Raw genomic sequence first — 15,128 nt, 5'->3', positions numbered from 1 at the left:
AGGAATATGGAATTAGTGTAGGATTAGTAAAAATGGGTGGTTGATGGTCGGCACAGACTCGGTGGGCCGAAGGGCCTGTTTCAGTGCTGTATCTCTAAAACATAAAACTAAAACAAATTGTTGTTGTTGTTGAGGCTCAGTGCACAACTTTACAGATTGAGGCACTCATTAACTGACAAACTCAGTAACAGTCCAGGTCATGTGTGTAGTGTTACCTAAGGTGAGAATAAAACTTGAATCTATGAAGGGGAAAGAAATTGCCTGCCACATTGTACACACCTTCCTGCTCAATGATGCAACAATGTTGACAGAGTTTGAGGAGGTACAGGATCTACAAACAGATGCGAGGGCTCCCAGAGGACACAGAGGATGGGAAAAAACACGTACAATATCATAATGACTGGAAGACTAGGAAACAGGTGGCATTGACGAATGAGGACACCAAACTCCTTCAAGTTTTAAGTCAATTCAATCATTTTTCTTTGGGTTCAATGTAATGTACCAATTTTGGTTTTAGCTTTGAAAAGAATTTTCCTCTTTTCTAACTGATTCAAGTAACTGACGCAGTTCAATCAGATAACGTGTAAAATGTTCCAATAGAAAGCATCATCTCAGTATTCTGGATAGGCCTGACGTTGAGTCATGAAGTGTTTTGGGAGCTTTGGCCTTTGACATTCAGCATTGTGGTTTAATTTAGAATCTATTAGTGTTTGCAAGCACATCATTAGTGTTGTAGAAAGAATATTTAGAAACCGATGACTACCGCTGAGTACATTTCTGTTGATTGTGGGATACAGGAAGACAATTTATAACAGACGTCGCAAGAGGACGAAAGAAATTGGAAGGTGATCAAGAGTCTCCAACTGACATCGCTGATTGCTGCTCGAACTTTAAAAGTACTATGGCTTTTTACCCATCTTAGCCTTCTCTAGTAGTGCTCACCCACCTCAAGTCCTCTCCACATTAATTGGTCCCAATGGTAAGATTAACTCACATTTGAACAGCCAGCCCATCAACTAATCTGTCAGTCACTTCTCACCCACCAGAGATTCCAACTGTAATCCTGGGCACAGGCTCAAGGTAGCCAGTAAATCACACCCCTCCCGCACCACCCCCATCTATAAAGCATAAACCTCCAGCTAAAGAAGCAAGTGCGAATAGCAGTTACACACTCACCATCTGCCTTCCTGCCAGCAGCTTCGGCAATGCTGGTCTAGGTCGAGCTGCCAATTTTACAATCCAATCGTAGCTTTCAGAAGGGAATTGGATAAGCCATCTGAAGAGAAAAAAAATTGCAGAGTAAAGGAGGGGCAGGAGTGGGACTAGCTAAGTGCACTTGCAGAGAGCTGGCATCCTGCAGTGACGGGCTGAATGGCCTCCTTCTGTGCTGTTTCCATTCAATTATTCCATCATTCAGTATAGACGTAGCAGCGTGTCTAAATATACTCCTGTGACTTCACACCCCAAAGCACTTTGCTCTGAAGCAAGCTACACAATGCACAGAAACAAACTCAGAAGACAGCATGGTATTGCTGCCCCTGTCCATCATTACCTTCATCTTTTCTGCTGACAGGAGGACAGCTAAATTTATGACCTGCAGTTGGTAGAATGCACTGCAGAAAAGGCATCATGTTTTATGAATAAACGTTAATGTTATATAAATACTGACTGTACTTGAGCTCTATAGCAGTAAACCTGAGATTGTTCCTCTTAATGGTTGAATCTGAAAAGAGGCAGATTTTGACAGTCATGTGATCATTTCTTAGCCCACAGGAAATCAGATCACATTTTAATCTCCAAGTTACATTTAATATTTATGTTATTATACCTCTAATTGAAGGTAAGCACTCAGTCCTCCAGTTTGCACAGGCTTTCCTATACTTTCCAACATCATCAGCTAAGGCCTCTGTTCTATTGACTGTCATGAAGAATTTTCCATGCTTCCACAAATACAGCAACCAAAAAGATTGACTTCCTTTGTGCTTGGGCAAAAAGGATCCTTTTGGGCAGAGGAATATCGGGAGAGGAAGATTGCATGCCTGTCATGATTGCCCTTTAGTTTTCCTCTCTGCACTCTGCCAAGGTGATTATTTTAACTCAAGCACTGGAAGAGGCAAATCTGCCTTTGATACTCTGTTTCAAGGGGACCAGATTTTTCTCTTGCTCCCCTTTTACAACTTGCAGCAGATACATGACAATTCATCCAAGGTCAAACTGAAATCTTTTGCTCAAAACATTTTCAGCTCTTTTGCCATGTTCAGGTAGAGGGGTCTGTACCGTGCTATGGTTTAGTGACCTGTGCCATGCTCTAGTATAGGGGCCTGTACTGTGCTATGACACAGGGACCTCTACCATGCTCTGGTATAGGGGCTTGTACCATGCTATGGGTATCGGGAACATAGGAATAGGAACATAGGAACAGGCATAGGCCATTCAGCCTGTTGGGCCTGCTCTGCCATATAATTAGATCATGGCTGATCACCTAATTCAATACCACTTACCCACACTATCCCCATATCCTTTGATGTCATTAGTATCCAGAAATCTTAGTTTGATTAGAGATAGTCAGCATGGCTTTGTGAGGGGTAGGTCATGCCTCACAAGCCTTATTGAATTCTTTGAGGATGTGACAAAACACATTGATGAAGGAAGAGCAGTGGATGTGGTGTATATGGATTTTAGCAAGGCGTTTGATAAGGTTCCCCATGGTAGGCTCATTCAGAAAGTAAGGAGGCATGGGATACAGGGAAATTTGGCTGTCTGGATACAGAATTGGCTGGCCCATAGAAGACAGAGGGTGGTAGTAGATGGAAAGTATTCAGCCTGGAGCTCGGTGACCAGTGGTGTTCCTCAGGGATCTGTTCTGGGACCTCTGCTCTTTGTGATTTTTATAAATTTTTAGTTTAGAGATACAGCACTGAAACAGGCCCTTCGGCCCACCGAGTCTGTGCCGACCATCAACCACCCATTTATACTAATCCTACACTAATCCCATATTCCTACCTCAATGATGCAACAATGTTGACAGAGTTTGAGGAGGTACAGGATCTACAAACAGATGCGAGGGCTCCCAGAGGACACAGAGGGTGGGAAGTTGTTGAGCGAGGGAGCCGTGGTTTACTCAAGAAGTTGAAGCGCTTGTCAAGAGGAAGAGGGCGGCTTATGTTAGGATGAGACGTGAAGGCTCAGTTAGGGCGCTTGAGAGTTACAAGCTAGCCAGGAAGGATCTAAAGGGAGGGCTAAGAAGAGCAAGGAGAGGACACGAGAAGTCATTGGCGGATAGGATCAAAGAAAACCCTCAGGCTTTCTATAGGTATATCAGGAATAAACGAATGATAAGAGTTAGAACAGGGCCAATCAAGGATAGTAGTGGGAAGTTGTGTGCGGAATCAGAGGAGATAGGGGAAGCGTTAAATGAATATTTGTCGTCAGTATTTACAGTAGAAAAAGAAAATGTTGCCGAGCAGATTACTGAGATACAGCCTACTAGGCTAGATGGGATTGAGATTCACAAGGAGGAGGTGTTAGCAATTTTGGAAAGAGTGAAAATAGATACGTCCCCTGGGCCAGATGGGATTTATCCTAGGATTCTCTGGGAAGCCAGGGAGGAGATTGCAGAGCCGTTGTTGTTGATCTTTATGTCGTCATTGTCGACAGGAGTAGTGCCGGAGGACTGGAGGATAGCAAATGTTGTCCCCTTGTTCAAGAAGGGGAGTAGAGACAGCCCTGGTAATTATAGACCTGTGAGCCTTACTTCGGTTGTGGGTAAAATGTTGGAAAAGGTTATAAGAGACAGGATTTATAATCATCTTGAAAAGAATAAGTTCATTTGCGATAGTCAGCACGGTTTTGTGAAAGGTAGGTCGTGCCTCACAAACCTTATTGAGTTTTTCGAGAAGGAGACCAAACAGGTGGATGAGGGTAAAGCCGTGGATGTGGTGTATATGGATTTCAGTAAGGCGTTTGATAAGGTTCCCCACGGTAGGCTATTGCAGAAAATACGGAAGTATGGGGTTGAAGGTGATTTCGAGCTTTGGATCAGAAATTGGCTAGCTGAAAGAAGACAGAGGGTGGTGGTTGATGGCAAATGTTCATCCTGGAGTTTAGTTACTAGTGGTGTACCGCAAGGTTCTGTTTTGGGGCCACTGCTGTTTGTCATTTTTATAAACGACCTGGATGAGGGTGTAGAAGGGTGGGTTAGTAAATTTGCGGATGACACGAAGGTCGGTGGAGTTGTGGATAGTGTCGAAGGGTGTTGTAGGGTACAGAGGGACATAGATAGGCTGCAGAGCTGGGCTGAGAGATGGCAAATGGAGTTTAATGCGGAGAAGTGTGAGGTGATTCACTTTGGAAGGAGTAACAGCAATGCAGAGTACTGGGCTAATGGGAAGATTCTTGGTAGTGTAGATGAGCAGAGAGATCTTGGTATCCAGGTACATAATTCCCTGAAAGTTGCTACCCAGGTCAATAGGGCTGTTAAGAAGGCATATGGTGTGTTAGCCTTTATTAGTAGGGGGATCGAGTTTCGGAGCCACGAGGTCATGATGCAGCTGTACAAAACTCTGGTGAGGCCGCACCTTGAGTATTGCGTGCAGTTCTGGTCACCGCATTATAGGAAGGATGTGGAAGCTTTGGAAAGGGTGCAGAGGAGATTTACTAGGATGTTGCCTGGTATGGAAGGAAGGTCTTACGAGGAAAGGCTGAGGGACTTGGGGTTGTTTTCGTTAGAGAGAAGGAGGAGGAGAGGTGACTTAATAGAGACATACAAGATAATCAGAGGGTTAGATAGGGTGGATAGTGAGAGTCTTTTTCCTCGGATGAGGATGGCAAACACGAGGGGACATAGCTTTAAGTTGAGGGGTGAAAGATATAGGACAGATGTCAGAGGTAGTTTCTTTACGCAGAGAGTAGTAGGGGCGTGGAACGCCCTGCCTGCAACAGTAGTAGACTCGCCAACTTTAAGGGCATTTAAGTGGTCATTGGATAGACATATGGATGTAAATGGAATAGTGTAGGTCAGATGATCGGCGCAACATCGAGGGCCGAAGGGCCTGTACTGCGCTGTAATATTCTAATTCTAAAAATTCTAATCCCGACCTGTCCCTATATTTCCCTACCACCTACCTATACTAAGGGCAATTTATAATGGCCAATTAACCTATCAACCTGCAAGTCTTTGGCATGTGGGAGGAAACCGGAGCACCCGGAGAAAACCCACGCAGACACAGGGAGAACTTGCAAACTCCACACAGGCAGTACCCAGAATTGAACCCGGGTCGCTGGAGCTGTGAGGCTGCGGTGCTAACCACTGCGCCACTGTGACTTGGATGAGGAAGTGGAAGGCTGGGTTAGTAAGTTTGCCGATGACACAAAGGTTGCTGGAGTTGTGGATAGTTTGGAGGGCTGTTGTAGGTTGCAACGGGACATTGACAGGATGCAGAGCTGGGCTGAGAAGTAGCAGATGGAGTTCAACCTGGAAAAGTGTGAAGTGATTCATTTTGGAAGGTCGAATTTGAATGCAGAATACAGGCTTAAAGACAGGATTCTTGACAGTGTGGAGGAACAGAGGGATCTTGGGGTCCATGTCCATAGATCCCTCAAAGTTGCCACCCAAGTTGATAGGGTTGTTAAGAAGGTATATGGGGTGTTGGCTTTCATTAACAGGGGGATTAAGTTTAAGAGCCGCGAGGTTACGCTGTAGCTCTATAAAGCCCTGGTTAGACCACACTTGGAATATTGTGTTCAGTTCTGGTCGCTTCATTATAGGAAGGATGTGGAAGCTTTAGAGAGGGTGCAGAGGAGATTTACCAGGATGCTGCCTGGACTGGAGGTCATGTCTTATGAAGAAAGGTTGAGGGAGCTAGGGCTTTTCTCATTGGAGCGAAGAAGGATGAGAGTTGACTTGATAGAGGTGTACGAGATGATGAGAGGCATAGATAGAGTGGATAGCCAGAGACTTTTTCCCAGGGCGGAAAGGGCTATCACCAGGGGGCATAATTTTAAGGTGACTGGAGGAAGGTTTAGGGGAGATGTCAGAGGTAGGTTCTTTACACAGAGAGTGGTGGGTGCGTGGAATGCACTGCCAGCGGTGGTAGTAGAAGCAGATACATTAGGGACATTTAAGCGACTCTTGGATAGGTACATGGATGATAGTAGAATGAAGGGTATGTAGGTAGTTTGATCTTAGAGTAGGTTCAAGGGTCGGCACAACATCGTGGGCCGAAGGGCCTGTACTGTGCTTTACTGTTCTATGTTCTATGTTCTATGTTCTATGTTCTAAATCTATCCATTTCTGTCTTGAACATGCTCAATGATTGAACTTCCACAGCCCTCTGGGTTAGAGAATTCCAAAGATTCACCACCCTCTGAATAAAGAAATTCCTCCTCATCTCAGTCTTAAATGGCCTGCCTCTTATTCTGAGACTGTGTCCCCTTGTTCTAGACTCACCAGCCAGAGGAAACATCCTATCCACATCCACCCTGTCATACCCTGTTAGAAATTTGTAAGTTTCAATGAGATCACCTCTCATTCTTTGAAACTCTCGAGAATACAGGCCCAGTTTCCTCAATCTCTCCTTATAAAACAATTCCACCATCCCAGGGATTAGTCTGGTGAACCTCCGTTGCACTCCCTCTATGGCAAGTATATCCTTCCTTAGATAAGGAGACCAAAACTGTACACAATACTCCAGGCACAGTCTCACCAAGGCTCTATACAATTGCAACAAGACATTTTTACTCCTGTACTCAAATTCCCTTGTGATGAAGGCCAACATACCATTTGCCTTCCTAATTGCTTGCTGCACCTGCATGCTATCTTTTAGTAACTCATGAACAGGGACACCCAGGTCCCTTTGAACATCAATGCTTCCCAACCTCTCACCATTTAAGAAATACTCTGTCTTTCTGTTCTTTTCTACCAAAGTGGATAACTCCACACTTATTCACATTATATTTCATCTGCCATGTTCTTGCCCTTTCACTTAGCCTGTCCAAGTCCCCTTGAAGCCTCCTTGCATCCTCCTCACAACTTACATTCCCACTTATTTGGATATCTTACATTTGGTCCAAATCACTTATATAGATTGTGAACAGCTGTGGCCCCAGCACTGATCCTTGTGGTACTCCACTAGTAACAGTCTGCCATCCTCAGAATGACCAGTTTATTTCTCATCTCTGTTTTCTGTCTGTTAACCAATTCTCAATCCATACCAGTATATTACTCCCAATCCCAAAGGGGCCTGTACCCTGCTATGGTATAGTAAAAAGTAGATTTAAAACATATCAAGCAGATTTTTAAAAAGTTCTGTTTCCTGCTTTTAAATCAACTTATTATAATGACTCACCCTCTCCCAGCAGTGTTAGTCTCACTCAAGTCGGTAGTGTTAAACTCATTTCTATTCACCAGTGTTTTACTCATTGGGGATCAGCCCCCCATTATATCTCTCTCCCAATTTTCCTTTGTATCGAAGTCAGCAGGAATGAAAATTGTGAGAAATGTATATTGGGTGGCCAATCCAACATTGCCCTCTTTGTACCGTTACCCAAAGTCAACATGACCTCCATCCCCCCTGCCAGTGATACCCTCACTCCTGAACCACCCACAGGTGTTAGCCCAATCTCACCTTGCTCATATTCATATTGCCCTCCTTGTAGGAACTTCTGGAAGTGGAATTAATGAGATCAATTTGGATACCAGCAGTGGAGCCTTTTGCACCAGTCATGTAGATCAGTGTCAGCTCCATAAACATAGTCTTGTCCCACAAACCCCTCTAATCAATTAAGGCCCTTTAACAAGAATCAAATGTAAAAAAAAACCAAATAATTATATAACATCTCTATTGATATAGCACCTTATTACATTACATTTTTGTAGCGCAGTGACTATTATGTTGTAAGTGTATAGAAATGCTATGAATTCTACAAATCCACTGAAAACAGTATCAATAATTACAAACATTACAAACCCACACACTGGCAGATAATGACTGTCACAGGCCCAAATCTCAACTATTCCGACAGGTAAATAAAACTGTTTTGACAGCACAGAGGCCAATCCCAGCTGTCTGTAATGTCATTGATTGTTTATTGAGTGAGCAACTTACAACACAGTTGGCGTTCAATTCTTTTGAGTGGCTATTTAAGATGAAGTAAACTGTTTCATTTACTTGGGTTGCAGCAGGTGTAGCCTTTCCAAAGTCTGTTTGTTTACTGCAAAAGTTGTCACCTAGTACGAGTTAAAATATATTTTTCTCTGGTTAGGGGAGACAGTGGCATGGTGGTAATATCACTGGACTAGTAATCCAGAGGCCCAGGCTAATTCCCTGGGGGCATGGGTTTAAATCCTATCAAGGCAGTTGGCAGAATTTTAATTCAATTAATTAATTAAAATAATCTGGAAACCATTTTTTTTCCTGCGGGTTTTTATTGCTTGGACCATGAGACCGGTGATCAGGATTCAGTCGCCTTCTTGACAGCAGTAGTTCGCAGGTTTTCAAGTTGGAAAACTTACTTCAACAGGCGGACCATGTACTGTCTCCACCCTCCCTTCCCCCACTGCTGGGCCAGGGAAGATGTGGCCACTTGCTCCACAAGTGGAACATGAGGACCAGCTCAAATTGTGAATGTGGCCATCCAAGTCAGACCATCACCCACATATTGAACTAAAAGCAAAATACTGCAGATGCTGGAAATCTGAAATAAAAACAAGAAATGCTGGAAATACTCAGCAGGTCTGGCAGCATCTGTGGAGAGAGAAGCAGGGTTAACGTTTCAGGTAAGTGGCCCTTCATCAGAACTCACTGACCTGAAACGTTAACTCTGCTTCTCTCTCCACAGATGCTGCCAGACCTGCTGAGTATTTCCAGCATTTCTTGTTTTTAGTAACCCACAGATGGAACTCTTGCTCTGAGAGATCCATTCTTGGTGACATCACAACCATTCACATAGCATCAGTTGAAGCCGTTGAGTGGATTGTTAACCTCGACATCGAATTATAACTCATTCCCAAGCCATATAAATATATATATCTGGAATTGGAAGCTAGTCTCAGTAATGAAACTATCATTTTTTGTCATAAAAACCCATTTGGTTCACTAATGTCCTTTAGGAATGGAAATCTGCCATCCTTACCTAGTCTGGCCTACATGTGACTCCAGACCCAGAGCAATGTGGTTAACTCTTAACTGCCCTCTAAAATGGCCCAGCAAACCACTCAGTTCAAGGGTAATTAGGGATGGTCTTGCCAGTGACTCCCACATCCCATGAAAGACCTAAAAAAAAGTTCTTCCAGTCCACATATGGGTTTGTGCAATGAAATAAACTTTCATTCAGTCTTGCATTGACATTTCCTCTTTCTGTGCAATTAAAGGCTCTGAGGAAACCTGCTTCATAACTGTTTTTTGTTGGCAGCTCATTCCAGAATACTAAGTAGCTGTACTGCCAACTACAATAGACACAATACCCTCATAGATTAACAGACAGGCAGCAGGGTGGTCATGTGACACCAGTCACTTGTATAGACCTTTCTTGATAGGAAAATCCAAAGTGTAATCCAAATGGAACCTAGTTAGTCACAATATACTGTAGCCTAGTTCCAACAAGATACGCCATACAGCTATGGTCTAGGAGCAGTGGATTTAGCGGAACTTCAGCTGTTATCAGCAACATTATTGATCCTGAGTGACTCAGACCAACAGAAAAAGAGATAATAGTTAATCCATACACCGTGGAAAGTCAAACATGACACAAGCAAACAAGATCTTACTGCTGAATGACTCTGACATCTCTGATTCTTACACTTGACCTTTGTGGGAATTAAGCTAATTATTTCTATCAGCAGAACCAAGCAGAAGGTAATGGGAGCAAAAGGCACGGTTTTGCATTTATTATCCAAACCTACATGGTGGAAACTGGCTTGAAACAAAACCAGATGTAACCAAATCCACTGCGCTCATATAAATACAATTCACATCATGCTGGACCCAATTTCACTGAAGTTAATTGCAACGAAATCTGATACTTCTGATACCACTTCCTTATCATGTTTTCCTTGTTTCCATTGATTAAATATCCTTGAAAAGGCTGTATTCCTGTTAGAACCACTTTCTGGTAAGGATAATTCAAATGTTATTTTACATTCTAGATAAAAGCAAAGCTGTGATTTTAATCTGGGATGGATTCAGGGTGGGCAGAGTGCAGTGTGTGTGCGAACCAGAAGAAGCAACCTGGTAGCCTCCCACGAGCAGTTATATGAGGTATTGAAAGGCTTGCCAAGGAGTTTCAGCATTTTCACTGAGAATGTGGAGGAGTCCGCTTCCAGCCTCTGTGTGTCATCTCATATGGCATCACCACCACGATCTACTCTGGACACAGTGGGCATCTCCAGAGATGCTATAACCAGATCCTTACAACAGATATCCAGCTCCGAAGAACGGTCACTGACCTGAAACATTAACTCTGCTTCTCTTTCCACTGATGCTGCCAGACCTGCTGAGTATTTCCAGCATTTCTTGTTTTTATTTCAGATCCCCACGCTCACCTGCTTTGCAGCTTTGGTTTAAGACGCACCTTTAAACCTACTTTTTTGATCATGTTTTTGGTGACCTGTTCTAATATGGCTCAGTGTCAAACTTTGTTTGGTAACACACTTGTGACGTGCCTCAGAAGACTATATAATTGCAAGTTGTTTATGGATGGATGCTATAGCAGCTGCCATACCAACCGTGGGCTCTACAGTGGTGATATTGATGGATCATATTGGTAGATGCTTTGAAGGGGTAACTCATCCTCCACTGTCTACTCTCCCTTAGATCAGCCCCACAGGAGGGGCAAGTGTCCTCCTCTCTTAAGATATGTGGATCATTGGGATACCTTCTGGGGAAGGTGGGACCTGTACAAGAAGGACGGGTTGCATCTGAACTGGAGGGGCACCAATATCCTGGGCGGGAGGTTTGCTAGAGCTCTTCGGGAGGGTTTAAACTAGTTTGGCAGGGGGATGGGAACCGGAGCTACGGATCAGTGGATGGGGTAGCTGTTGAACAGGCAGATACCGAGTGCAGAGAGTCTGTGAGGAAGGTTAGACATTTGACAGGGCAAAGTTGCAGCCAGTATGATGGGTTGAAGTGTGTCTATTTTAACGCAAGAAGTGTCAGGAATAAGTGTGATGAACTTAGAGCATGGATCAGTACTTGGAGCTACGATGTTGTGGCCATTACGGAGACGTGGATATCACAGGGGCAGGAATGGATGTTGGATGTTCCGGGGTTTAGATGTTTCAAAAGGAATAGGGAGGGAGGTAAAAGAGGTGGGGGAGTGGCATTGCTAATCAGGGATAGTATCACAGCTGCAGAAAGGGAGGTTGTCGAGGAGGGTTTGTCTACTGAGTCATTATGGGTGGAAGTCAGAAACAGGAAAGGAGCAGTCACTTTGTTGGGAGTTTTCTATAGACCTCCCAATAGCAACAGAGACATGGAGGAACAGATTGGGAGGCAGATTTTGGAAAGGTGCAGAAGTAACAGGGTTGTTGTCATGGGTGACTTCAACTTCCCTAATATTGATTGGAACCTCCTTAGTGCAAATAGTTTGGATGGAGCAGTTTTTGTCAGGTGTGTCCAGGAAGGTTTCCTGACTCAATATGTAGATAGGCTGACTAGAGGGGAGACGATGTTGGACTTGGTGCTTGGCAACGAACCAGGCCAGGTGGCAGATCTATCGGTGGGAGAGCATTTCAGTGATAGTGATCACAACTCCCTGACCTTTACTATAGTCATGGAGAGGGACAGGAGCAGACGGGATGGGAAAATATTTAATTGGGGAAGGGGGAATTACAATGCTATTAGGCAGGAACTGGGGAGCATAAATTGGGAACAGATGTTCTCAGGGAAATGCACGACAGAAATGTGGAGGTTGTTTCGGGAGCACTTGCTGTGAATGCTGGATAGGTTTGTCCCGATGAGGCAGGGAAGGGATGGTAGGGTGAAGGAACCTTGGATGACAAGAGATGTGGAACAGCTAGTCAAGAGGAAGAAGGAAGCTTACTTAAGGTTGAGGAAGCAAGGATCAGACAGGGCTCTAGAGGGTTACAAGGTAGCCAGGAAGGAACTGAAGAATGGACTTAGGAGAGCTAGAAGGGGACATGAAAAAGTCTTGGCGGGTAGGATTAAGGAAAATCCCAAGGCGTTCTACACTTATGTGAGGAAGAAGAGGATGGCCAGAGTGAGGGTAGGGCCAATCAGGGATAGTGGAGGGAACTTGTGCCTGGAGTCGGAGGAGGTAGGGGAGGTCCTAAATGAATACTTTGCTTCAGTATTCACTAGTGATAGGGACCTGGTCGTTTGTGAGGACAGCGTGGAACAGGCTGATATGCTCGACCAGGTTGAGGTTAAGAGGGAGGATGTGCTGGAAATTTTGAATGATATGAGGACAGATAAGTCCCCGGGGCCAGACGGGATATACCCAAGGATATTACGGGAAGCGAGGGAAGAGATTGCTGCGCCTTTGGCGATGATCTTTGCATCTTCACTGTCCACTGGAGTAGTACCGGATGATTGGAGGGTGGCAAATGTTGTTCCCTTGTTCAAGAAAGGGAATAGGGATAACCCTGGGAATTATAGACCAGTCCGTCTTACGTCGGTAGTGGGCAAATTATTGGAGAGGATTCTGAGAGACAGAATTTATTATTATTTGGAAAAGCACAGTTTGATTAGAGACAGTCAGCATGGCTTTGTGAGGGGCAGGTCATGCCTCACAAGCCTTATTGAATTCTTTGAAGATGTGACAAAACACGTTGATGAAGGAAGAGCAGTGGATGTGGCGTATATGGAATTTAGCAAGGCATTTGATAAGGTTCCCCATGGTAGGCTCATTCAGAAAGTAAGGAGGCATGGGATACAGGGAAATTTGGCTGTCTGGATACAGAATTGGCTGGCCCATAGAAGACAGAGGGTGGTAGAAGATGGAAAGTATTCAGCCTGGAGCTCGGTGACCAGTGGTGTTCAGCAGGGATCTGTTCTGGGACCTCTGCTCTTTGTGATTTTTATAAATGACTTGGATGAGGAAGTGGAAGGCTGGGTTAGCAAGTTTGCCGATGACACGAAGGTTGCTGGAGTTGTGGATAGTGTGGAGGCTGTTCTAGGTTGCAACGGGACATTGACAGGATGCAGAACTGGGCTGAGAAGTGGCAGATGGAGTTCAACCTGGAAAAGTGTGAAGTGATTCATTTTGGAAGGTCGAATTTGAATGCAGAATACATGCTTAAAAACAGGATTCTTGGTAGTGTGGAGGAACAGAGGGATCTTGGGGTCCATGTCCATAGATCGCTCAAAGTTTCCACCCAAGTTGATAGGGTTGTTAAGAAGGCGTATGGTGTGTTGGCTTTCATTAACAGGGGGATTGAGTTTAAGAGCCGTGAGGTTATGCTGCAGCTCTATAAGGCCCTGGTTCGACCACACTTGACATATTGTGTTCAGTTCTGGTCACCTCATTATAGGAAGGATGTGGAAGCTTTAGAGAGGGTGCAGAGGAGATTTACCAGGATGCTGCCTGGACTGGAGGGCATGTCCTACGAAGAAAGATTGAGGGAGCTGGGGCTTTTCTCATTGGAGCGAAGAAGGATGAGAGGTGACTTGATAGAGGGGTACAAGATGATGAGAGGCATAGAGTGGATAGCCAGAGACTTTTTCCCAGGGTGGAAAGAGCTATCACCAGGGGGCATAATTTTAAGGTGATTGGAGGAATGTTTCGGGGAGATGTCAGAGGTAGGTTCTTTACACAGAGAGTGGTGGGTGCGTGGAATGCGCTGCCTGCGGTAGTAGTAGAAGCAGATACATTAGGGGCATTTAAGCGACTCGGATAGGTACATGGATGATAGTAGAATGAAGGGTAGGTAGTTAGTTTGATGTTACAGTAGGTTAAAGGTTCGGCACAACATCGTGGGCTGAAGGGCCTGTACTGTGCTGTACTGTCCTATGTTCTATGTTCTATGTCAGAATGTCTGCACTTTTGTTACCCGTCAACCAATACCTGTCATGGTGCCAACATCAGCTGGACCGCACTACCCTGGCAGTAGTCGAGGGACAGCATTCTGTGGATGGGCCCTCACAGACTCGAACATCTATAAGTCACTGACCAGGAGCATCTCAAGGGTTCCCAGATAAGAAACAGCATTCTTTCACCAACTCTGCTGGTGCCACTAGGGGAACATCTCATAGGAGTAGTAGAGGCAGTAAACCTTCTTTAAAGAAAAGCACTATGGGTTAACCACTTGGATGATAAATGAATGGAAGGCATTTATTACATGTGCCATGACAACTACATGTGCCATTTTCAAAGATATTGCTGGGATAAATTTGATGATGTCAGCTGGGGCAGTAGTTAGCATGACACTGTGGACCCTATTGCCTGATATATAACACAAAGCAGCCCGAAGTTCCATGGCTGGTCACCAACGAAGGATTTGTAATGGAAGGTTCATGGGGTAGATCTGACCTTGTGGGATGGTGTAAAATGTGGATTAGTGAATTGTCAGACCATTTTACATCTCTCCCCATTTCAATTGAAAAGAAAGTGGGGACAGATGTAAAACTGTCTATTAATTTGCCAACACCTGTTGTACACTATTGCACAAAGTGAACATCTATTCTCATGAGTGTGCTGGCTGAATGCAGCATCGGGTTCGGGTGTGATACCCTTCATGAACTAATAGGGGTGGAAGTCGGTGCTGGACAATAGCACAAAGTGGGTGGATTTGAATCAGGTGCCTGTTAAACTCCTTGCCCAATATCCATTTTCATTCAATAGAACTGACTAGCAAGAGAACAGCTGACTCAATTTTATACCCCATTGTCTGCCTAACCTCTCCCATTCTTCATGTGTGAGTTATGAGGAAGTTTCCAATCCCTAACAAACTATATCCATAGGTGGATCTTTCTCCTGCCCTCCTGGGCCAGGGGGAGTTAAGGGGCTTCCCATGAATTCTGCCTTTTACATCCTTGAAAGACCTTAGCAGAACATTCGCCAAATTATGAGGAGCCTGTGAATGAGTAATTCATCTGACAGGCCCCAAAGCTAGACTAAGGCCATTTAGTTTAGTTTAGTTTAGTTTAGAGATACAGCACTGAAACAGGCCC

General features: G+C 44.5%; 2 protein-coding genes across 5 annotated transcripts in view; both read left to right on the top strand.

The window, feature by feature from the left end:
- The window catches only part of LOC137384376 (inward rectifier potassium channel 2), a 211,211-nt gene that overhangs the window by 143,898 nt on the left and 52,185 nt on the right, over positions 1-15,128 (top strand). The gene's annotated exons all lie outside the window — the stretch shown is intronic.
- LOC137384377 (inward rectifier potassium channel 16-like) overlaps positions 1-15,128 on the top strand; it is a 178,614-nt gene that overhangs the window by 143,900 nt on the left and 19,586 nt on the right. The window contains exon 1 of one of the 4 annotated variants that reach the window (XM_068058333.1): positions 825-896. The exons of the other annotated variants lie outside the window; for them this stretch is intronic. The gene's annotated coding sequence lies outside the window, so the exon portion shown is untranslated. Of the gene's footprint in view, positions 1-824; positions 897-15,128 lie in introns of those variants that run through there. 4 annotated transcript variants of the gene reach the window in all.

The sequence above is a fragment of the Heterodontus francisci genome, chromosome 26, assembly GCF_036365525.1.
Source record: "Heterodontus francisci isolate sHetFra1 chromosome 26, sHetFra1.hap1, whole genome shotgun sequence".
Lineage (NCBI taxonomy): Eukaryota > Metazoa > Chordata > Chondrichthyes > Heterodontiformes > Heterodontidae > Heterodontus > Heterodontus francisci.
Note: the sequence above shows the minus strand (reverse complement) of the source record. Positions and strands in the feature narration are given on the sequence as shown.